Source organism: Cryptomeria japonica, chromosome 3 (genome assembly GCF_030272615.1).
Source record: "Cryptomeria japonica chromosome 3, Sugi_1.0, whole genome shotgun sequence".
In the NCBI taxonomy this organism is placed as follows: domain Eukaryota; kingdom Viridiplantae; phylum Streptophyta; class Pinopsida; order Cupressales; family Cupressaceae; genus Cryptomeria; species Cryptomeria japonica.
Window position 1 is genome coordinate 18824457 of NC_081407.1, and position 26845 is coordinate 18851301.

Here is a 26845-nt window from a genome sequence, read left to right on the forward strand (position 1 = left end):
TGCAAGTGGTTTGACTCAAATTGGTGGAGTTTGGAGCAAATTGTGGGCAGTTTACCAAAAACTGTCACTGAAAGACCCAGTTCATAGGGTTTCATCAAAAACATGACCCTAACTTGCAGATCCTACTGAGGAATTCAACGACCCTTTGGGAAATATAGGTTGAGGGTGTGTATATTGTGTTTACAAAAGGGTGGAATCTGGGAATGATTTTTGGTGTGGTTTCCACCAAACCCTTGGTTAAACAAAACCATGTGTTTAGCCTAGCCATAAGGAGGAATGAGAAAAAAATCACCTAGGGAGTGTTTGGGAACTTGTTTAATGGTATATTTGGTCCATTATAGTCATAAGGAACATTCCAAAGGAGTGAGTTAGGTTTTGCAACTCCATTCTTAAGTAGTTGCTTTGGAAAACAGGCCTAATTAGGCATATTAGGTCTGCAAACCCAATAGGTACTTAGGGGTGCTGGAGCAAGGTCATAACTTTTTCTTTTGGAATTGGATGTAAGCCCCAAAAGGGTACTCTAAAATGTAATTTTTTCCTAGGGTTTTTTGAGGAAAATTTAAATTATTTGAGAAATACCGATCAGATAGGGCTACAAGGAATAGGCCTAATTGGGGGTTCCTTGACCCGGGTGTAGTAGGAAGTATTCAAACTTGGGTGAAAGGCATAGGATGAGTGACCTAGGTTGTCAAATAGACCAAACCCTTCTTAAGAAGTGTCGTGGTTGATTGAGTACATTGGTGTGTGTGTAGAACTCTAGTTGCGGGTTGAAATAAGCCTTGTCTAGGCTTAGAAGGGTGAATTGGGTCTTCTTACCTTCTTGTTGCCCACTCTCCATCAAGGTTATTGTTCCACATAATAGGGAGGAAACATCTTAAATCACACAATCCAAGTAATAATCATTTGCATCAATTTTGTCAAACATGGAAAATAAAATGCAGCTAAGAGATCGAGGGAACAAAGAATATTTGCTATCATGGAAAAACAAACAAGAGAAACTTGAAATTGAAAGGGAAGAAGAAGATGTAGGTGTCGATTTAGTTCATGTGTATGTAGGTCAAACATTAGGAACTAGCCCACTTGAATCAAAATCACATTCGGTTGACTTGGACTTAATCAAGGACAATCATGAGCTACTTGCAAGAGGTCATTCTGATGATAGTATCATTCTAGACATTAAAATGCATATCGAAAACTCTGACATCTCTATCATGACCCCTAATATCTTTGAAACAATTCAACTTGAGGATCATTTACCCTTAATCCATGCTGAACCTATGGATTGGGAAATGAAAGACATGCCACCATTGATACCTTTCCTAATGACCATGCCCTATCCTTATATCTTACTGCAATTGAACCCACAACAAATTTCACCAGGAATCTCAACAACGCATCTTCCAGTCAAGTGGGTGCCAAATCTCCTAGTCGCAAAAGTGAAAATCAAGACAATAATATCAGGTCTAATGCTGAAAACTATTTATTGGCAACATGAGACCGCAAAAAAGTAAAAAGAAAGGATGCATCTAACGGTGAAAACCTCCTCGAGGCACCGAAAGATGGGAGATTTGACACCTTACCTAAGTTTAATCAAGAGAGGTCATCTATCCTGATAGAACCAATAGAGGCAGTTACCATTGGCACAATTGATCTACATCCAACAACTGCTCTATCAAAACAAGAAAGACAAAAATATTTGGAACCCTTCAAAAGATGGCAAATCAATTTTACCTGGTCATATGCAAACATTCTAGGGTTAGATCCATATTTTATAATACATCACCCAAATGTCAGTCCAGGAGCAGGCATCAATAATGGAACATACTATGGATCAGGAGTAGGCATTCTATTCATCATGCCATAAGGTCATACAATTCCAAAAGCATACAAATTAAGCTTTCCATGCACCAATAACATAGTAGAATATGAAGCTTTGGTTACTGGTATCAAAATGGCTATAAAATGGAATATTACACAGCTACAAGTCTTTGGAGACTCTCATCTTGTCATCAATCAAATCAATGATGATTACCAAACAAAGGATGAAAAGCTAGTGCCTTACAAGAAGATGGTTGATGATGTCAAGAAATACTTCGTCGAAATAACTTTTCAGTAGATTTTGAGGAATGACAACAAAGAAGAAGATGCCATGGCCACACTTGCTTCTCTACTTCAAACATAGAAAAATCAAGAGCGTTACGAATTCTTGGTGGAAGAGTTGTTTTACCCTGCTCATAATTGTCCTGATTCCCAAACTATCTGTCACCTTGTTGGGCATGATTCCTCCCACTATGGCCAAACTTACACATACCTGAAGATACTATCCTCCCTCCTGACTTATCAAAGAACCAAAAGAGAAACTTTATCCGCCAATCCTTCCATTATACTCTCGTCGCGGATACTCTTTTTTAAATGAGGTCTAGATGGTACTCTTTTAAGATGTCTCAACCAAGAAGAATCTAAGAAGGCCTTAAATGAAGTCCATAATGACATTTGTGGTACTCATTCAAGTGGTCTTACCCTTTCGAAAAAACTCATACGCTGGGCTATTAGTGGCCAACTATGGAACACGATTCTTTTCAGATAGCTTAAACATGCAAGCAATGTCTGATCCATGGAAATTTAATTCATGCACCAACACAAGAACTTTATGCTTTGGCAACATCTTGGCCTTTCTACCAATGGGGTCTTGATCTAGTAGGAAAGATAAATCCTTCTTCATCCAAAAACAAATTGTTGCATTTATCTTGAAAAACATCATCTGTCGCTATGGAATACCCATGACCATTATCACTAATAATGTGCGACCGTTCAAGAATCAAGATGTACAAGAGCTATGTGATAAATTCAAGATCCAACATAGATTTTCCACACCCTACTATCCACAAGGGAAAGGGCAAGCAGAAGGATTAAAAAAAACTATTTTGAAAATCCTCAAAAAGACAGTAAATGATGCTGGTAGAGATTGGCATATTCAATTGAACCCCGCTCTATGGGCCTACCATACCAGTATCCGCACACGAACAGGTGCCACACCTTTCTCTCTTGTCTATGGATCAGAAGCTATACTGCCAATTAAAGTAGAGGTACCTTCTCTACAAGTATCATTAAAAGGCCTTATCCAAGATGAAGAACAAAGAGTATCTAGATTGCAAGAGTTAGAATTGATCCATGAACGAAGACAAAATTCCTTTGACCATTTAAAGGTATATCAACAAAGAATGTGCCATAGTTATAATCACAAGGTCAAACCAAGAGCATTTCAAGTTGGAGAACTAGTACTAAAAGAAAATCCACGCAACCAGGCAGATCGAGAAAAGAAAGGGAAGTTTGAACCAAACTGGTTAGGTTCGTTTGTGGTCACAATAGTATTTGGGTCAAGAGCATAACAACTATCAACACAGGACGGGGATCAGCTCAAAGAACCCATCAATAGCATGCATCTGAAGAAGTTTTATGTCTAAAAAAGCACAAAAATCCCAAAACAATGAAAAAGAAGAAAAACCCCAAAATAGTGGAAAATCAAAAAATACAAAAACAACAAAAACAGTGAAAAATAAGAAAAGAAAAAAATCAAATATGAGAAAAAGTGCAAATAGGCGCTATCTGTCAAATATGAGAAAAAGTACAATAAAAACAGATGGTGAAAACCTGCCAAACAGGAGCTATCTGTCAACTAGCTCTTCGATCTATTAGTTCATGCATCCTTATGTTGTGCTCAGGTCATCATGGTTCAATTATACCATCGATGTTTGCACTCACTTCCCACATTTAAAAAAAAATGCTCAATGATGACAAAACGCAAAAACCCAGTGACTGGTCAGATCGTAGCTTTGCATTTAGCTTGCATTTCATTCTTGCATGGGATCCCACAAGCTCATCTTATCCAAGGCCAAATCTATCGCAAGAATCCTCAAAGTATCATCATGAGTGTATACACAATCAGACCAATGACTCATCTCTCTTCAGATATTGTTGACCCAACAAATGAACCCACATAAGCATATAGAAATCTTCCTACAACCTGATATCAACAACATGTCAGTTCTTTATCCAATCAACATTATCAATTCTATCAATCGATCTCATTTGATCTATCCTATCATGTCTTATACAGAATGTATCTTTCCTGGAACCAGACATTCTAATCAAGTCTTATACATGATATATCGTTCCTAAAACTAGAATTATCTCAGGTCATCTTGGTTCAATTATACCTCGATGCTTGTGCTAACTTGCAATATCAAAATCCAGGAAAGTAGTGCTCAGGTCATCATGGTTTATTTGTACCATTGATGTTTGCACTCACTTCCCACATTTAAAAAAAATGCTCAATAATGACAAAACACAATAACCCAGTGACTGGTCTGATTGTAGCTTTGCATCTCATTTGCATTTAGCTTGCATTTCATTCTTGCATGGGATCCCATAAGCTCATCTTATCCAAGGCCAAATCTATCACATGAATCCTCAAAGTATCATCATGAGTGTATACACAATCAGACCAATAACTCATCTCTCTCTAGATATTGTCGACCCAACGCACATCCGAATCTTCCTACAACCTGATATCAACAAAATGTCAGTTCTTTATCCAATTAACCTTATCAATTCTATTGTATATGGTGAAAATGGATAACAATAATAACAATATTGAAAGGCTAAATGAATCCAACCACAAAACCCTAGCCTAACAATCAACAAAGATCCACCATAACATATGAAGATTACCTAAGACAATGTGCAAATCAAATGAAATCACAAAGATTATACCATCACATGTCCAATAGGGTTTGGATCTCCATTCTTCCTATCTCCATTGATCTTGCTTGATATATTTGCTCTCAGATTTTATATGCACAAGAGCTCAACAAAGAACGGAATGTGGTTGCAAGTAGGATCGTAGTGTAGTCAATTGCATAAAAGATGATTAGCATGAATGATTAGGATGATTGATTAGAATAATTGATTAGGGTCATTGATTAGCATGCATGATTGATTAGAATGATTGATTAGGGTTTGATAATGAAGGAAGCATCTCCTTATATAGAAGACACTATATGAAATGGAGGGATAAGATTAGGAGGTGTAAAAGGAGGTCGGCTATGATTAGAGGGTAGGTAAAAGAAATAATAAAATAATGAGAGGGGTAGGTAGTGTATGAATCAAGAGATGAATGACATGTGTCATAGGTAGAAAAGGTTAATGAATTAATTAAATAAATAAAGATTTATTTAATTAATAGAAGAAGTAGGATAATTAAATAAATAAGAATATTTATTTAATTTAGGAAAAGGATAATTTAAATAAATAAATGTATTTATTTAAATGAGAAATAAGGCTAGAAGAGGATAAATGAATTAATTAAATAAATAAGGATATATTTAATTAATAGAAGAATTAGGCTTAGATAATTAAATAAATAAAATATTTATTTAATTAGACTGGACAATTTTAGGTGTCTACATTTTGCCCCTCTTTGAGACAATGCGACTTGTCGCGTTGTTTCAAAGAAGATAAGATGAACTGATACAAATTTGCCCCAAGATGGGAATGATATGCCCCCTCGAGAGATTGGATGAAAATGTTTGAAAAGATTGCAGACAATCTCTCGATAAGAAAGAGAAGATAGAATGGATTGACTGATAAAGTGACAAAGTCACGGGATAACGAAGACTGACTCGGGAAATGAAGGTGAGGGCTAGGGTAGGCTATAAGATAGACCACGGGGGAAAATACATCCTCATTGTCATCTACACATCCACGAGACCATATTGTAGAGCAAAAATTTAGCAGGAGTAGTCAGCAGCGATGGCTTTTGTTCACAGATTCGACCGTGTTCGCTGATTCTAGAGGCCAGCGGGGGCAGGAGAGCCGGTAAGTACCACCAAACCTCCTCGTACTTTGACGCATTGAATATTGTCATTAATGCATGGTAGATAGGGAAATAAATGTGCTTAGAATAGGGTCCAAAAAAATGTCTAAAACATCCAGGCACATCTGCGTTGGTGCCAGGCGCGTCTATGCTCGCGAGGCGCGTTTGTGTTTGTGCCAGGCGCGTCTGCATTTGAAACCGCGTCTGTGTCAAATGCGGCCGCGTTTGTGATGGTCAGGCGTGTCTGTGTAGTCTTTGAGCACGTTTATGTCATGTAAGTGTGTTTGCGTTTGAAAAATATGAATTTGCATCTTCTAGGTCAAATCGGCAGTTCTGTGATGAACATATGCTGTCGATTGGATAAGCTGCTGAGGGGATACACTCAAGCAGGTCCTCTAGGAAGACTAGGATAGATCAAGGCACTTTGTGATGAACAATGAGTACCAAGATAGAGTACTTTGTGATGAACAGGGAGTACTAAAATATGAGCAGCACTTTGTGATGAACAGGGAGTGCAAATGTGAGTAACACTTTGTGATGAACAGTGAGTGTCACACACGTAGTACTTTGTGATGAACAGTGAGTACCACTAGGATAAATAGCAACACTTTGTGATGAACAGTGAGTGTCACTAGGGTAGATAGCCATATGCATTTAGATAGCGAGTAGCATTTTGTGATAAACAGTGAATGCCACTATAACTGACATGATTGAGTTGTTTGACTGCAGGAGTATTTGCCGATGCTAGAGTCACGGGAGAGATTCCCGTCGACGCAAAGGTTGCGACCTGAGTTGTCGCTTGAGGACAAAGCTGCGATTGAGGTTATGGGTCTGTGACATATTCTGTACGTGCCTGAGTTTTGGGCGAACATGGGATTGCTGACTGCACTGGTGGAGAGATGGCACTCCGAGACTTGCACATTCCATTTGCTGATGGGGGAGATGACAGTCACCCTGGAGGATGTATACAGGATTATGCGGATACCAATTGATGGCGAGCTGATTTTGTACGATCGAGACGGAGATAGGGATGCCCTTAGACGAGTGTTCTAGGATCCGGCACTGGAGATGAGGGTGGGACAAGTGGCATGGGATACCATGACATGGACAGGATTAGCACTACCAACAGTGTTGGCAAGAGTTATCAGTGGGTTCCTTTGTATCGGTTTTGTACCATTTTGTATAATGATGTAGACACCTTCGGGTGATTGTAGCCATATGATTTTGACATCATTGTATCATGACACTTATGATTATATATATGAGATGATTCATCTTTGCGGCAACTATATGCATGCGTACCTATGTGATGTATGTTTCTATGTGATGCTTATGATATGGATGCAAATATGTATATGATACAATGCAATATATATATTTTTTGTTCATTTATGTTTTATATGTGTATGCATGATGCAAATGTGAATGTATGTAATGCAGATGAATATGATAATGCAGATGTAAATTGTGCTAACGGGTGTTGTGTGCAGGATGTGATGCAGTTGTGATATCTATATGTATGTATGAAATGCTTATATGTGGTAATGTAGGTGCAGCTACATGAAATGCAAATATTTTTGGTGTGTCATTATACTCAGTCATGTGATAGCAGGCTATGCAGACTCGAGAAGGACGATGGAAGTCAATCAAGAAAGGGGGATGGAAGACATAAGATATGAAAGTGAAAGAGCTTCTTGTGTGTTATCATCATTGAGCTTTATTATGGCAAAATAGGTTATGACAATCGAGGCATATGTTCGACCCAGAAAGTCATTGTACTTGTTTGCATGGAGATATGACTGTCACAAACAAGGAATGCCCCAATTCATACTAGACTCATAGTGTCCTCATATCCTTGGACAAGTCATAGCATTACTAAGAGACAATCCACAGATAGAAAATACAAATAGGTGACGATACCCCATCCTCGCCTTTCTAGTCAAAGACATCCTGGAGATAGAATCTCTAGTCAAAGACATCCTAGAAAAGCTAAAAGACATGTCACCAGAAAGATAAAATCAAAAGAAAACCAAGACTCGACACCAACATCCACTGTAGTCCTCAAGTTTAGTATCTCTTGTCACTTGTATAAGTCTTATTTGATTGTGGTCACAATGTTTACTTTCACAAAAAGGATAGATAGCACTGAACCATATGTTGTCTGAGTTTGTTGAAAGATTTGATTTGTTGAAGCCCATTGTTGTTGTTGTGTCTCATTTGAAATTGACTGAATCCATGAAACTGATACTTTATTGCGGAGAAGATGAAACTTTATTGCGGATCTGTGATGCAAATGTTGCTTTATTGCGGATTGTGTGCGGACAGACTGAAGGAAGCTGGAAGAAACTATACTCCTTGAAACATGTGATGTTCTTAGTTCCACACCCATTACTAGACGTAGGATTTGCCTTAGCCACAGATAGGATCTGATTTATTATGGATGGAAAGGGAGGTGAAAAGGGAGGTTTATTATGAATGGCTAACCAATCTTGGGTAGATCAATAACAAGCCATGATGGGAATGGGTAAGATTATTATGAACGAATAGGTTGTGAGTGTGTGCAAAGTGAAAGGATGAAAATGAATCCTGAAGTAGGGAGGAGCAATGTCTCTACGCATGGCGCTGGTAACCCAGTTTTCACCATGGTACTTGCCCAGGGTGCCACTGAAGTGGTTTTCACCGTTGGACGAAATTATTTCTCTTTACTTTTTTTGATTTTTCAATGTTTTTTTGTGTCACAAGGTGCCTGTTTGCCAGGTTTTCACCAAGTAACGATTTTTATGTTTTATAATTTTTTTTGTATTTTTGAATTTTTTTGATTTTTTTTGTATATTAAAATTTTTTTTTGATTTTTTTTTGTATTTTTTGAATTAGGATACTCTGAAGAGCTATGTGTAAAACCTGAGAAGGTGCATGTTGTTGATAGGATCCTCCAAAGGTTCTCCTTCTGTAGTTGAGAGCTGATATGCCCCAGATCCATATGTTGCTGTAATGACGTAAGGACCAAGCCAATTTGGTTCGAACTTGCCCTTCTTCTCTCTATCTTGCTGATGTTTGGGATTTTCTCTGGGAACCAAATCACCTACCTCAAATGTGCGAGGCTTGACTTTGTGATTGTAACTACATTGTTCCTTGACTGAATGATGTGTAGCTTGAGTGACTGTCTTCCTTGATAAAGGAACTAAGATAGAATTACTAGTGTGTGGAATACGTAGGCTCGTATGCTTGTCACCTAAAGAAGTTTGGGCATCACTGATAACAAAGTCGTTTGAGGAAGTTCCATTAAAGGTCCATGATGTATCGCTAGAAGGGAATGGATGTGTGAAACAAGTGGATGCGTTATGAAGGCTTATGACTGTGAAAAGAAGTGAAAGTAGGATAGCATGATGGAGACTTAGGATCAACAAGTATGCTTTTTGATTTAAAATTTTAGAACTTTTGCCCCCAGTTATTTTGATAATAGGGGAGATCAACTCTTGCTCTTTTTGGTTTATAGGATTTTTATCCTTGACTTTGATTTTTGCAGAGTCCAATAACTTTTGATTTTGATTTGGACTGAAGGACTTTTCTTTAATTTTGACTTTTAGATTTTTCTTTTGAAAGCTTGATTTTTGATCCCCAATGAGTAAGGGCTTTTGTAATTCTTGTTGATCCAAGTCTAGAAGTGGAGTGGAAATGGTTTGAGTGGATGAAATGGTAAGGCTATGTGAGTTCTCAAGAGGGTTGGCAATATGATCAATAGATTCTTCGTTGGAACCACTCTTAGGACTATTGATATCAAAAGTTGCTTGCACCACTAGAGGAGATTTGCATTCAGACTTAGTAGCCACAACAATAGGTGGTTCACACCCAATTCCTTGGCATTCCAAATTGTTTGTAGATTGTTCCTGTCGACTGAATATCTTAGGAGATAGTTGGAGTTGGTCAACATGGAAGATATACTCACCACATCCCATGTCTTTAAACTTGAACTTTTCTTTTAGCTCTACTTGTTTTGATGTAAAAGCTTTCAAGGATTCTAGATCCACATATGTTGATGAAGGAATAGCTTCTCGATTGACTGGGATTGTTATTTTTGACCGAGGTTGTAGATTGTTGCAATATATGAAAGGATTTGGATCCGCTTTGATGGTCACTTCAACTCCATTGTGTGGAAACTTGATACATTGATGATATGTAGATGGGACTGCTCTCATCTCATGAATCCAAGGACATCCTAGCAATATGTTGTATGTGAGATCCAGATCAAGTACTTGACAAACCACATCCTTTGTAACGGGCCCAACTCTGAGAGGTAAGGTGATTGTGCCTTTGGATGAACATTCTTCATCATCATATGCTTTGATAGTAATTTTGTTTGTAGAATTCACAACTTTGTCAGAATATCCCAATTGCTTAATAGTGCTCAATGTACAAATGTTTAGACCTGCTCCTCCATCTATCAGGACTCGTTTGATTCTATGTTTGTGTATGAAGGCTTCAATGTGTAATGGTGTATTATGTGGTTGACTTACGGAGGCGTCATCGGCTTCTGTGAATGTAAGGGAGTGTGGAATGGAAAGGTATCCCACCATGGCTTGAAACTGGTCCACGTTCAAATCAGTAGGAACAACAGTATCTCTCAAGATTTTGTCAAGAATAGCTTTATGTGCGGGAGATATGCGTAATAGCTCAAGGATTGAAATGAGCGCGGGTGTCTTCCCTAACTGTTCTACAAGGTCATACTCAGGTTTGGTTGATGAAGAAGCGGTGTTTTTAGTTGGAGCACCTTGCAAAGTGAATTTACTTCGACGAGTTGTAACATGACATTCAGAGGTAGGTTCGGAAGAAGATCCAATACCTTTTAGGACAATCTTGGGTCTCTGAGTAGAATTCTCAGACGCTTTGTCCTTGATGATAATAGTAGAGACGTAATTGTCCATCGATATGTGATTGATAGTTGAATCATAGTTATAGGATGCTCTGGTATAGTTGGTTTGGTCATCTGTGGCTTTAGCTTTTCCTTTGTCATGTTTTGGGAATGGTTCCTTAAACATCTCCTGTTCTTGATTAGACGAATGTCCCTCAATCTCAATGTCACCTCTATCAATGAGATCTTGTATGATGTTCTTCAGTCGATGACAATTTCCTGTCTTATGACCCTTGCTCTTATGAAATTCACAATACTCATCATCATTCCACCAATTTGGTTTGACCTTTGGTTCATATGGCGGGAAATCTGGAATTGTGATCACCTTGTTTGCCACTAGCTTTTTAAAAACTGACTCAAGTGGTTCTCCCAATGGGGTGTAATTCCTTCATGATCTGGAAGTTGTTTGAGTATTCACTTGATTGTTTGTAGAACTTGATCTCGAAAAGATGAATTTGGGTCGCACTGTGTTGGCATCAACAACACCATCATTGACTATGTTCTTGTTTTTATTCCAAAATCTTGGCTTGTCTTTTCCTTTAAAGTCATCTTTGTTTTCCTTGAATACCTTAATGACTCCTTGTTCAATTAGAACCTTCTCTGTTGCTAAGCCTTTTTCAATGACGTCCTTGAAGGTAGACAAACAAGCTTTCCTTAAGTCATAGCCAATGTCTTTGTTAACATTTTGTGTGAACATCTCTACCATTTATTTTTGTGGAATTTCATAAGAGCATCTGCTAGCTAGATTCCTCCATCTTTGTAAAAATGATGCCAAAGATTCTCCCTCTTTTTGCTTGGTGTTGCACAAAGTAGTGACTGATATGTCTGTCTCTATGTTGTAGGAGAAATGTTGAATAAATTCCTATGCTAAGTCACCCCATGACTTAATACCGAGTGGAAGTTGGGAGAACCATTCCATAGCTTGATCACCTAAGCTTTGTGGGAATAATCTCATCAAATATGTCTCTTCTGCTGCTACCTCAATGCAAGCTGTGAAAAATTGTCTTATGTGTGCCTTAGGATCCCCTTTTCCTCTATACTTATCAAATTTAGGCATCACAAAATGTGTAGGAAAAGGAGGCATTGGAATGCTCTTGTCAAATGGATAAGGACATATGTCTCTCATTGTGTATGTTGGCTTTGGTGTATTTATGTCCTCCATTTTCTTTTGTAAGTCCCTAATTTGTTGTTCCAAACTGCTCTTAGGTGGAGATCGACTTCTTGGACCATATCCTATGTTTGAGGTACCCATTGGAGGAGGAGCATGTTGCATATATGGATGCTATTGATCATACACGTGTTCATATGGAGGAGGTCTATAGTGATGTTGTGCATATGAACCACTTGGTATAGATTCATGTTGAGGAATGCCATATCTATTTTGTCCATGTATACCATACTCTAGAAGCATGTCATGTTCTAATGTGTTGCCCCCAAATTTGACACGGGGTTTCCTTGTGTCCAAATTTTGAGCATGCCTTTGAATATCCAATTGCTGTGGTGGTTGATCCTTAGCATTGATATGTGATTGAGCATATTTCTCTGCATAAGACTTCCATAATGGTCTACGAAGCTAAGTATCATATGTTTGACCATGTGTATGTGGGACCTCTGGTTTTTGAAGCAAAGCTGATGGTGATTCAGGTACCATGTGTGGTCCTCTATTTCCTCCACTATTAGGTCTTCTTTGATCCATATTGGAGTGCGGTTGTTGCAAAGGTCTATGTTCCATTATTTGAGACATGTCAAAATCATGAGGTATCTTGGCTCCACTTTGTGCCATCATTTGTAAGAAGTATTGTCTATCCCTCCTCATTATTTCCTCAACCAATCGATTGAAATGGGGATTCATAATGGATTCTTCCACATCTGCTGAATGTACTGAAAAGTTGTCCACATTGTCATTTTGTGTAGCATTGTTGTTTATAGTGTCCATGTTCTCAACATTTGGAATGTTTCTATAGGCATCCATGTCAGGTAATGTAGTATGATCAGAATTGAAAAAGATATCATTGTCATACTCATAAGAACTCATGTTTGCGGACTCTTGAGCCTCTTTAGTTTCTCTCATAGATTTTTGAAGACGGGTTTCAACCATGAACTAGGTATTGACCAAGATGTGTGAGACTAGATGAAAAATGGAAAGAGTATGGAAGACCAAGAGTTGAATGGAATGTAAATGAATCTAAAGTGTACTTGCAATGTCCAACCACAAAACCCTAGAATTATACATCCTCCAGGGTGACTGTCATCTCCCCCATCAGCAAATGGAATGTCCAAGTCTCGGAGTGCCATCTCTCCGCCAGTGCAGTCAGCAGTCCCATGTTCGCCCGAAACTCAGGCACATACAGAATATGTCACAGACCCATGACCTCAATCACAGCTTTGTCCTCAAGCGACAACTCAGGTTGCAACCTCTGCGTCGACGGGAATCTCTCCCGTGACTCTAGCATCGGCAAATACTCCTGCAGTCAAACAACTCAATCATGTCAGTTATAGTGGCATTCACTGTTTATCACAAAATGCTACTCGCTATCTAAATGCATATGGCTATCTACCCTAGTGACACTCACTGTTCATCACAAAGTGTTGCTATTTATCCTAGTGGTACTCACTGTTCATAACAATATTGAAAGGCTAAATGAATCCAACCACAAAACCCTAGCCTAACAATCAACAAAGATCCACCATAACATATGAAGATTACCTAATACAATGCAAATCAAACGAAATCACAAAGATTATACCATCACATGTCCAATAGGGTTTGGATCTCCATTCTTCCTATCTCCATTGATCTTGCTTGATATATTTGCTCTCAGATTTTATATGCACAAGAGCTCAACAAAGAACGGAATGTGGTTGCAAGTAGGATTGTAGTGTAGTCAATTGCATAAAAGATGATTAGCATGAATGATTAGGATGATTGATTCGAATAATTGATTAGGGTCATTGATTAGCATGCATGATTGATTAGAATGATTGATTAGGGTTTGATAATGAAGGAAGCATCTCCTTATATAGAAGACACTATATGAAATGGAGGGATAAGATTGAGAGGTGTAAAAGGAGGTCGGCTATGATTAGAGGGTAGGTAAAAGAAATAATAAAATAATGAGAGGGGTAGGTAGTGTATGAATCAAGAGATGAATGACATGTGTCATAGGTAGAAAAGGTTAATGAATTAATTAAATAAATAAAGATTTATTTAAAGGTTAATGAATTAATTAAATAAATAAAGATTTATTTATTTAATTAAAGATTTATTTAATAAATAAAGATTTATTTAATTAATAGAAGAAGTAGGATAATTAAATAAATAAGAATATTTATTTAATTTAGGAAAAGGATAATTTAAATAAATAAATGTATTTATTTAAATGAGAAATAAGGCTAGAAGAGGATAAATGAATTAATTAAATAAATAAGGATTTATTTAATTAATAGAAGAATTAGGCTTAGATAATTAAATAAATAAAATATTTATTTAATTAGACTGGACAATTTTAGGTGTCTACATCTATCAATCGATCTCATCTAATCTATTCTATCATGTCTTATATAGGATGTATCTTTCTTGGAACCAAATGTTCCGATCAAGTCTTATACAAGATATATCATTCCTGAAACCAGACGCTTTGATCATCTTTGTCTTATACAAGAGGTGTCATTCCTGAAACCAGACTCAATCTCGATCTCATCAATGTAATCAATCTTGTTGAATTCAATCAAGCTTTATCAATCATCACATCAAGAATCACACCAACATGATTAAAGAACTCACACTTTCATCAATCAACACTGTAGAAATCAAATCATTTCTAATTAGGACATCAATTTTGCAAAAATCCAAACACTCCAAAGGTCAATTATCACAATTGATCACCAGATGGGGCATCATCGCACCACAATTTATCAATCAATGTCTGGGGCATCCTATCGAACCACTATCATCATCAAAATGAGATTATTCTTTGAATCAACATGTCATCACACCTCTCTTCAAAGAGGGGCAAAATGTATACACCTAAAAAATCGTCTGAAGATAATTAATTAAATAAGCAATTATTTAATTAATCCCCCTTCACAATTTAATTGAGTTCATTAGCAATTTGATTAAATTCTCTCATTCATTTACTTATTAATAAATCTAAGGATTTATTTAATAGGTTCATTTCAATAGTCCCCTTTGATTATTTAATCCAAATTAATTAATCCCCCCCATTTAATTCTTTTTTTCTAATCCCCTAATTAATTAAAATAAATCAATTTATGAGTTGTTGAAAGTTAATTAGTCTTCTCCTATTATTTGAATTTTTAAATTCAAATTATCCACATGCCTCCTAACTTCTAACCAGCCTAACCATCCCCTAACCTAACCTTGGGTTCAACTAACCCTATCCTATCTTGCACATCCCAACCTCCTTATCCTAACCTCCTATGGTGTGGATATTCTCCGTTTGAGACACATGACACTTTGACCACATGTCTCCTTCCTTGGACACTTGCCATCTTATGAGCAAGGCTCCTTGACACTTGTTACCACAGAGATGACAAGTGTCCCTCCCTCCAACCTCTTCTCCAACCTCCTCCAATTTCACCCTTGATATCTTCAGATTCAATCTTGACTGTTGATTCCTGCCACCTCACCCCTGGCCTTGGAAATCCTATAAATATCCCCCATTTTAGAGCACAAAGGATCCCATCTCATATCAATTTAGGTATTGCTACTATAGGCATTTTAGCATATCATTTGAGCATTGTTATTATAGGCAATTATCTAGTTTAATTTGATCATTTTCTAGCATAATCATGGAATCATGTAGCTTAATCAATCTCTTTTCTATCTTAATTGGATCATCATCATATCTTAATCATGCATATCATTAGCTTAATTAGACTCTTGGATCAATATAGCATAATCAATCTCATCTAGCTTGCATATCATATCATTTCAAATCCTTCGTCTAAGTCACCGGGATTGCTTATCTAGATCTGAAAGAAAATCCATACTCACATCTCTTAGGAGGCAATAGGTCGCTTTGTCATGGTTTATCCTTCATTTGCTTTTAATTTTCTAACCATGCTTGTAATGATCTATTGAGTGTTTGTGTTGCAGCTGTAGATACCCTACTTCACACACACAACATTAATAGCATTTGAATTGTTATAGTAAATAACAGTAGGCTCACCATACACAACTCTAATTTCTTTCAGCATATGTTTCATCCAAACTATCTGAGTACAGTTGCTAGCAGCAACAATGTATTCATATTCAACAGTAGATAGAGATATAACATCTTATTTCTTGCATGCCCATGAAACCAAATTCTTCTCTAGAAAGAAAGCTCCACTAGTAGTTCTTCCAATCATCTACATCACCTTCCCAATCAACATCAGTATAGACACATAGCATGAAATCATCATTCTTCGGATACCACAACCTATAATCAACAGTTCCCTTCAAATATCTAAAAATCCTTTTAACAACAGTAACATGAGTCTCTTTAGGATCAAATTGAAATTTGGCACAAAACAAACAACATGCATGATATCCATTCTAGTTCGAGTCAAGTACAATAGTCCACCAACCATAGATCTATAAAGGTCTTATTCACTTTCTGAGATTCATCATTTTTAGACAATTTGCATCCAGTCACATAGGAGTTCCAATAGGTTTAGAATCAGCTAGTCCAAATTTCTTTAATAGTTCCTTCACATACTTAGATTGAGAAATGAAAATACCTTTACCAGTCTGAGTAATTGCAATCCTAAGAAGAATTTCATCTTACTAGTCATAAACATCTCAAATTCCTTTTGCATATCATCAACAAACTTCATACTCAAATCATCATCTCCTCCAAAAATAATGTCATCCACTAATACTTCAACAATCAAAATGTTATCATTCTCAACCTTAAAGTATAAGTTACTATTAGTAGTACCTTTACAAAATCCCAACTTCATCAAATACTTATCTAATCTTGCATACCATGCTCTAGGGGCTTGCTTCAGTCCATACAATGCTTTCTTCAATATGCATACCATGTCTCCTTCATCTGATAAAGAAAATCCTTCTAATGGCTCAATGTAGACTTCCTCCTCAAGATCACCATTAAAAAAGGATGACTTGACATCCATCTGATAAACCTTGAAATTTTTGTAAGCATCATATGCAAGTAGCAATCTAACAACTTCAATCCTAGCTACAACAACCAAAGTTTCTTCATAATTAACACCTTCCATCTGAGAGCATCCCTTGCATACCAATCTTGCCTTATTTCTTACTACTTCACCAACTTCATTCAATTTATTCTAGAACACCCATTTAGTGCCAATCACATTCTTGTCTTTAGGTCTTGGAACAAGCTCCCAAGAGTTATTCTTCTCAATTTGATTCAACTCTTCCTCCATAGCTTTTATCCACTTCTCATCCTTACATGCTTCAACAACATCTCTAGGCTCAATTTTAGAAATCAAGCATATCTCTTCAGTAGAAAGTCTTCTCCTAGTCATTACACCCTTGTTTTTATCACCAATAATTTGATTCTTAGAATGATTCAATTTCACTTACCTCAGAGTCTTCAAATTATTTTGATTCTCAGGCTCTAGAACTTCTTCACTGACAGTAGCAATATCCGGATTAACTGTCTCTATCAGATTAATCTGCTTCAAAATCTTAGTTTGTACACCCTTAAAAACAACATCTTTTTCTTCAATCTCATATCTGCATGCTCTGATCTACTTTCCAAAGCATTCATCAACCTTCACATTTTCACTTTCCTTTATCTTCTTCAACCTCTTATTGTAACATTGGTAGGCCTTGCTCTTAGTAGAATATCCTAAGAAGATTTCTTCATCACATCTTGCATCAAACTTTCCTATATCCTCATCTATTTTGATATAACATTTTCTTCCAAAAAATCTGAAATATCTAACTGTAGGAACATGACCAAACCATATCTCATAAGGAGTCTTACCAAAATCACCTTCTATATGCACCCGATTGAATGTGTAAACAACAGTGCTAGCAACTTCCTTCCAAAAAGTTTGCACAACATTTCCTTCAATCAACATCATTCTAGTAGCATCCAAGATTATTTTGTTCTTCCTTTCAACAACTCCATTTTGTTGAGGGGTTCTAGGAGCAAATAACTATCTTCTAATTCCATTCCTCTCACATAATATATCAAACTCTCCTTATGTAAATTCTCCTTGTCTATCAGATCTTAGACACTTCAGCTTCAACCCTATCTTAGTTTCCACATTTGCTTTGAATATCTTAAATTTCTCCAATGATTCTGATTTCTCCCTTAGAAAAGTCACCCACATCATTCTAGAGTAGTCATCAATCAAAAACATGAAATACATGTCACCTTGCATGCTTCTCACTCTTGTAGGAACACATAAGTTAGTATGCACAAGATCTAATAGTCCATTAGATGTATACAACTTTCTTTTAAATGATATTCTTATTTGCTTTCCTAACTGACATTCTTTACATACCAGATTAGAAGGCTTCACAATCTTAGGCAGATCTCTAATAGCCTGAGTAGAGTTTATCCTTATCATCCAGTCAAAATTAACATGACACATCCTCCTATGCCACAACCAACTTTCATTTATCTAAGCAATCAAACAACTTCTCTCGTCGGCATTCAAGTGAAAGATATTACCTTTAGTTTTAGTCCCTGTTGCAATCTTTGCATTGGAGGCATTTAGAATCTTTTATTTACCATTATTGAATTGCAAATCATATCCCTTCTCATCCATCTGTCCAACACTCAAAATATTATGCATTAAACCTTCAACATATAAGGCATCATTAGTATCATTCTTACCATCAAAAGATATAGAACCTTTACCACAAATCACACAAGTTTTATCATCACCAAATCTTACTATACCTCCATCATACCTTTCCATATTGACAAATTTACTTCTATCACCTATAATATGATGTGAACAACTGTTGTCAATTACCCATTCATCTTTCTCTTCAATATTAGCAGCCAAAGCTTTCTCCTCAACAATGCAGCTTGTAGGATTCACTGGTACCGAATCATCTTCTTTGATAACAATAAATAATATATGCGGGAAAAGTGGTGTCAACCTGCAAGAGGAGAAAACAATTCAAACACACACATGAAATATTGCATTAGAGGTTAGAAATCCAAACAAAGCAAGTTAATGAATCTAAACTCTTTAAAATAGTTCCATGTTCGTCTATCTCCAAGGATCTTCAAGATTCAAGGTGGCTCTTAGCTTGGAAGAGCACTTGATTCTTTAAGATGACAACCTAAAGAATGAGATTTATGATTCTAAGATCTAAATGGAATGCAACCAAGATCTTAGTGATGATTTAGATACGAAACTAGATGATGATAGGATGCAAGATATTGATATGAAGCTTAAACTAGTATGAAAATGATACTAAGATGAAGCTAACATGATATATATATATAAGATTATAATGCTATCAAAATGATCTCAAATGTTATTCTATCAAAAAGAGATAATATGCTTAATGTTATGAGACTATAAGTTTGATGCACAAATACTTGATTATTTTGAAGAAGCAATAGGCTCTATTTATAGGGAAAATAGGGCAATGGAGGGTTGAGATTGAATAATCTTATCAAGGGCTAGGATTGAAAGTTAATCAATCCATGTTTACAATTCTCACCAATGAAATGGTGACAATTGTCAACAAGAGACTGCTTGAGAGGAGATGTAAGAAGCATTAAATGCTTGAGAAGACATGATGGTTACCTTAGGAGGTAAGGTTAAGGTTAGGCTAGAGTCATCCATTGGATAAAGCTTTTATCCAAGGGGTAAACTCTTGTGCAAGGGTTAAGGAGATAACCAAGGGTAAAGCCATGAGTGCTTGATGAGAGCCCTAGGTTAGATGAAGGTTGAGTTAGGAAAAAAAGTCTCTAACCATGCCACAAGGGTTAGTTAACCATTAATGGTTTGGAAGACTTTTAAGGTTAACTTGTTGAAGACATAAAGCCTTTAATGGTTTTCAAAGACTTTGAGGGTTTGAGAAGTGACTTCCCTTTGCTTAGGGATGTGACAATATTTAGGAGATGGATTAGGCTAATTTAGAAGTGATTAGAAGAATCTAGAAGGGGGTTTAGAGAAGCAAGTGGGAGATGTAGGATTTTGCAAGTGGGTGGAGGGGAATTTAATTAAAATAAAATTAGTTTATTTCAATTGTGGTTGCAACTTGCATTTGTAGGATTTTGCAAGTTGGGGGATAAATTGATATTTTTAATTAGATGTGAATTTAATTAAAATGGCTAGAGGGGATGTATTTAATTAAATGTGAATTTAATTAATTGGAAGAATTAAGAATAATTAAATGAATAAAATTCACTTAATTCATTGTGCAACTTTTAGGTGTCTACAAATACAAATTCATCTCTTGAATTCCCATTGTTTGATTTCTCATCTGTCACACCTTCATCAACAACATAATAGCATCTCTTTTGATTTCTATACTTTCGGTAGGGCTTGTAGGGTTTATCATGCTTATCATGCTTCTCATATCTATCATGCTTATTAAATCTTTCATGTATTTAATGTTTATCATACCTAGACATTCTTTCAGGACACCTAGAAGCAAAATGTCCTATCTTATTACAAGAGAAATATTGAAGTTGAGGAAAAATCAACTCTACAACTCCCAAAGACCACTTGCATGCAAACCTGTCACAAAAGGAGAGAAGCAAAAAAGCTATGGAGGCCAGAATTTAGAGATCCAGAAAAGAGGAGTCATATTGATTGTGCAACAAGAATGCAATTCAATAATTATAGTTGTTATGAAAATACAAAGAGAGAATCCTTCTAAGAGGATACTCGAAACCCTAAAGGAGAAAAACCCTAAAGATTTATAAGATTCCTAAGTTTAGCTTAAGCATAGAGTATAATAGACTAATAAATAAATAAATAATTATTAGCTAATAAAAGATTACTCTAACAAAAAACATTTCAAAGGTAACTTTCCATCATACTTACGGGTTCCCTTAGGAAATCTTTGAGCAATAGGTGCTTCAATCTCATCCTACTCTTCCATATCTCTCATCTCTCTCTCATATCTTGAAACCCTAGAAGAACTCTCTCTCGGATCATACAATTGCTTCTCGGATATAGAGGATTTAAATGCAATCTCAAATTTACCATGTGATTCTCCAAATTCACTCAACTAAAATGCAACCAGCTTACCAACCAACATATCTCTTGTCATAGTAGTCATACTTCGAATCTCATCAATAGCAACTGATGTCATGGAAATGGGGACAAGGCAACAACAAAGTTCAATGTTAATAAGTTAGTTTCAACCATAAAAACAAAACAAAGAACTAAAAACCATTCCAAACATATCAAGAGAGATTTCAAAAAGCATGAAAGAAGTTTAACAAAATAAAAGAAAGGAGAAGAGCCTCCCTAAGATGCTTCCATGATGCCTTTTGATGCTTCTCCCTTGTTTCTCTCCTCTCCAAGTCCCAAATGAGTGTAGCTCTCAGCTTTTAGCACTAGCCATGGATGCCATATGGAGATTCAAGATGGTTGAATATGATAAGCAAATACTATGCAAGAGTAGATAGTGATGCTATGAAAAAGCTCTATGCTAATGCCAGTATAACAACAATACTCTAAAATGCTTCCTTTTGCTTGAGGAGAAGGGTTCTATTTATAGAAGAAATGGGGAAATGAAGGGTTAAGATTGAATGGTTTAATCAAGGGCCAAGTTTGAAAGTTGGGGATCCATGTGCACAATTGGCACCAATAAAATGGTGACAAGTGTCAACATAGGATTGGGTTGAGAGAAGAGGTTGGAGGCATTAAAGGCCTGAGAAGACCTCATGGTTATCTAGAAGGTAAGGGTCAAGTCTAAATTAAGATTACCCATTGGATTAAGAGTTAATCCAAGGATAAACCTTTGTGCAAATGATTAAGAGATAATCATGGTCAAAGCATTAAAGGCTTGATGAGACCTTTGGGTTGGGTAGAGGTTGAGTCAAAACAAATGTTTTAACCATGTGGCAGGGTTTGAGGTAACCATTAATGGTTATTGGAGACTTTGGGGATTAAGTGGTTGAAGGTTGAAAGCCTTCAATGGTTATCAAAGACTTTGAGCCATTTAGTGGTTGAAGGTTGGAAGCTTTCAAAGGTTATCCAAGACTTTGAGACATTTAGTGGTTGAAGGTTGAAAGCCTTTAATGGTTATCAAAGACTTTTAGGCTTTGAGAAGTGACTCCATTTTCCTTAGGAATGTGACAATAATTAGGGGATGGATTAAGTTAATTAGGAAGGGGTTAGAAGAATCTAGAAGGGGATTAGATTTTGCAAGTGGATTTGGTGGGTGAGGGAAAATAGGATTTTATTAAAATAAAAATTCATTTATTTCAATAAATGTGTGCAAGTTGTATTTGGATAAATATTCAAATAAATATTAATTTATTTAAATGAGAAAAAGGAAGATAAAACATTAAAATGCTTGAAGACTTTGAGGGGAACCATTAAAGGCTTGAAGACTTTAAGGAAAACCATTAAAGTCTTAAGAAGACTATAGAAGGAAGCCATCAAGTTTGAAGACTTTAAAGCCATCAAGTTTGAATACTTTAAGGGAAACCATTAAAGGTTTCAAGTGGGTGAGGATAAATAGGATTTTAAATAAATAATTTATTTAAAATAGTTGTGCAACTTGCTTTTGTAGGAAAATACAAGTGGGTGGAGGATAAAGGTGATTTAAATAAATTATTTATTTAAAATAATTGTGCAACTTGCTTTTGTAGGAAAATACAAGTGGGTGGAGGATAAAGGTGATTTAAATAAATGATTTATTTATTTAAATGTGAGAGGTGGGATTTTGGGGGTTTTAAATAAATATTAATTTATTTAAATGTGAGAGAAGATTTAATTAAATAAATATGATTTATTTATTTAATTAATGGTCTGAATTTGGTTAAGTGAATTAAATCAAATAAATTGAATAATTTATTTAATTAATAGGAGAATAGGGTTGAGATGAATTAATTAAATATTAATTTAATTAATTATTAATTGATGGTTAAATAATCAAATAAATACTAAGTATTCATTTAATTAAGTGGACAGATTTATGTGACTACAACAACAACTTGAGCTTTATAAGCAGAAGGCGAGGATCTCAACACCTTAGCAACAATCTCATCTTCCTCAAGAGTTCCACTAGAACATCTAATGTTCATAACAAGCTCATTCACTTTAGCCATAAAGGAAGTTATGTTCTCATCTTCTCCCATCTTCGTGTCCCATATTTTCCCTTCAAACTCTGGTGCAACTTAGCAACTTTAACTTGTGCATCTCCTTCATACAAGACCTCTAGCTTTTTCCATATCTCATGTGCAGTCTAAAGTCTCATCACATTAGTCATCTCTGAATCAGTCAAAGCACTCAGCAACGCTTCCTTAGCCTTGTGTTATGTTCAGCTTCCTTGATTTCAGTAGCAGTAATCAGTCCATTCAGAGGAACATTGTAGATATTATTTGTAATATTCCAATAATCTCCACCAAGACACTTTGAATGAACTTCCATCCAGTCCTTCCATACAATATAATTATTTCCATCAAATCTAGGACTCTCCTTAAACACATAGGTTTCCATTTTAGATATCCTCAAGCGGTTAAGCTTCTTCCAGAGGATCTAGCTCTGATACCACTTGTTGGCAACAACAAAGAAGGGAAATTGAAGCAATCACCGGTTAAGGGGGACCTCAAAGAGATCAATCCGAACCAGTCAGCACGAGTAAACACAATGGAAACACAAAAAATATGATGGAGGAAATTTAGAATAGATTGATTTATTTCATGAAAACTGATTAGAACCAACCAGTAACAACTAGGTTACAGAAACTGACACATAGGCCTACTAAAACATGTTCAAAGTACAAAATAGGTCACAACCGGGACCGTCAATCTTAAGATCTATCTTCTACACTTAGTATAACTACTTCATTATTCAATTGTTACATTCTAATGCTCAACACAATGATTTATATGATCCAAGGGGATCCGGTGGGCCCAAAAAGGCATCAAAACCCGAATAACAAGACCTAACATGTAAAACCAACAAGGTCGGCCTCCGCTAAGAGATTTCTCTGAAAAAATCCAAAGAGTGAAGTGTAAATCATGGGAAAAGGTCGGCCACATGCTAAGGAACATCATAATCAATGCTCAGGGCTCTGCAAGCTATGGAAGGGGTTCCAATAGATCACAAATGCATATAGGTCCAGGCAATCGGTAGCACGAAACTGTCAACCAGGAACAAGAAACTGTCATGGAAACCAATAGCGATAACTTGCCAGAAAAATATACAAATGTGACGCGGTCTGGAAATAAGGAAGATGATCAAGTATTTAAGTAAAATCCAACTCCTTAAGTTCCGGTGATCCAAAACCGGGACACACAAAAAGAAATGTTGAAACTACAAACAGAAAGCAAAATAAAAAGGAAATTTTTTTTGGTTGATGCAAGATTGCTATGAACTGGGGATGCTCCTGCATCAAAAACTGAGTTTCACCGGATTACACCAATTAAGCACAATCTCAAATCTGATCAACTGCAGCAAAAAGAAAGATAACAACAATAACAGCAACATACATAGCACCGATAATTTTGATGTGGAAAACCCAGTTAAGGGAAAAACCACGGTGGGAACCTACCCACAATAAGATGATACTCTACAGTGGTACATGTAAATATTACAATGGGGAATGCACATGCATTCAGGCACACTTCCTAAAGCTCACTGTTTAAATTACAATGACCCAAAAGCCTCTAACCCTCATTGAAGGTTCATTACCTTACAATAATGATTAGACTACAACCCAGAAAGAATGAACTACAAAGTTTGCATTTGCTAATGCTTGATGACATTTTCGGTTAAGCTCATTTATCTATCCTTCACCAATCTATACTCAATACACCAAACCAAAGGATGAATTCATTTGATTGCATATACAACACTCTATGATAATGCAGACACAACACCAACACCCAAATTACATGAATACTACACCCATTTATACAAATCATCAACCTTGACTACAAGGTTGGCCAGACCCTTAACACCTAATTACAAAGTTTCATCACTCGATACATAAATCAACCACCAGAATAATACAATAACATAGATAGCATAACATGGACCTAAATCAAATCTCCAAAAACTCATCACCAGAAATCTCGCCAAGACCAACCACAACACGTTACACCACCAAAATGCACATAACACAAAGAATGTCACCAGAACAAAAAGATCATCAAGAACTCTCACAATAATCAATGTGGACCACCAAGACAAATAGGACATGATTAGGAAACACCAATAAGCATGTTAGAACCATCCACAATAGCTGCACCAACAACATTTATTCAAATCTTCATTGATCAACATGCTAACACTCAAGAACACATAACAACATCAAATCGGATAAGAAAGATAGCTTCTGGAGCACCAATTCATGAACCATCTGAAATGAAGATACACATGAACATCCAAAACACTCTCCCAAATCCACAACCAAAGATATGATCATACTAGAGCATGACGGATCAAATACTAGACTCTGCGAGCAACTGAATAAAAAGCCAAACCTCAAACCGGATCAAATGATATGATCAAGTAAATTTTCGGATCACTGAAACAAATAAGGAATGAAGTAGAGATACTAGAGATACTTCATACTGAACCACAAACCCAAATCAATTATCAGCAATCACCGACATACCTAATAGCTCTTTACAACACAAAACACCGAAATGTGTTGACATCAATGACAACAACATATCCTAGCAACAACAATATCCAACAGGTTTGGTAGAAGTTTCAATATATTGAAAACAATATTTATGCAATAAAGAGTTTTTTAATTTCCCAATGGAAAAATTTATTACATTCCTTTGGTATGTGAAGTTCACCTTTTATGATTATGAATTTAATGTCTATGTTTTGTGTATAATTCAATATCAAATTTGCAAGTCATTCATTGCCTAGGTGGAAAAGTTGGTTGTTGCTATTTCTGATAGTAAAGCTATCTGTTAGAATAGGTCCAAAGAATGACTAGTGGCTTTCGAATAATTGGATTCAAGTGTTGTATTTTGGAGGACATGTTTATGTGGTTTGTGTAAGTTCAAGTTCAGTTTTCAAGTGATCATTTGATTGGCAAGTGGAGTTATATATGATTCTCTAAGTTCTATGTTGTCAATTGGTCTAGTTTCTAATATTATAATATTGTATCTTACTTGGTTGATATTCTTTTGGTTTGGGTTAGCTTTGGACGATCAGTATAATTAGTGTTGTGGGTCCCACCATGGTGTTTGTAGACCTACATTGTGTAATTCACATTGGTGATTTTTTTGGGGCTGACTAGTTTACGTGCTTTAATGTTTACCTACACTTTTCATTTGATGTCAAGCTTAGAAGATGTTTTAGCATATGTGATTCATTGGAATAATTTGGAAATGATATGTTGTGATGTTTTTGGGTTCTCTCTATCTCCTAAGGTTGACTAGAATGAATATTTTAGGTCCAAGTGATGAAATTCATGCAATATATGTTTATTTTATCTATGGTTGACCTAGTTAAGGGTTTTAATTATTATTTTTGTATATAAGTTAGTGCGGATGTATGAGTGGAGGTATGGAAGGAGTGTCAATTGACAAGCAACATATATTGATGGTGTGCAGTCATGTTTGATGTTGAGGTTGTGTGAATGTGAGTTGTGAAGAGCTTTGATGATAATATCTTTTGTATGATAGTGTTTTGAGATAGAGTTTGAAGTCAAATGTGTTTGCCATGATCTTGGTCGCTTGACACAATGGTTTAAGGATGATTTCATGATTAGGAGATCTTGTTTCTTTCAATTCACTATTCTCTATCAGAAGACAATGAGTCTCTTAGCATCGTTGTGCATCTTTCCCTAAAAAATGTGTGTTTCAGCTCTATTAGTCATTTGTATCTTTCCCTAAGGTTGTCCACCTTAGTTCTACAAGTCCTCTCAAGAGCAGTGAGTT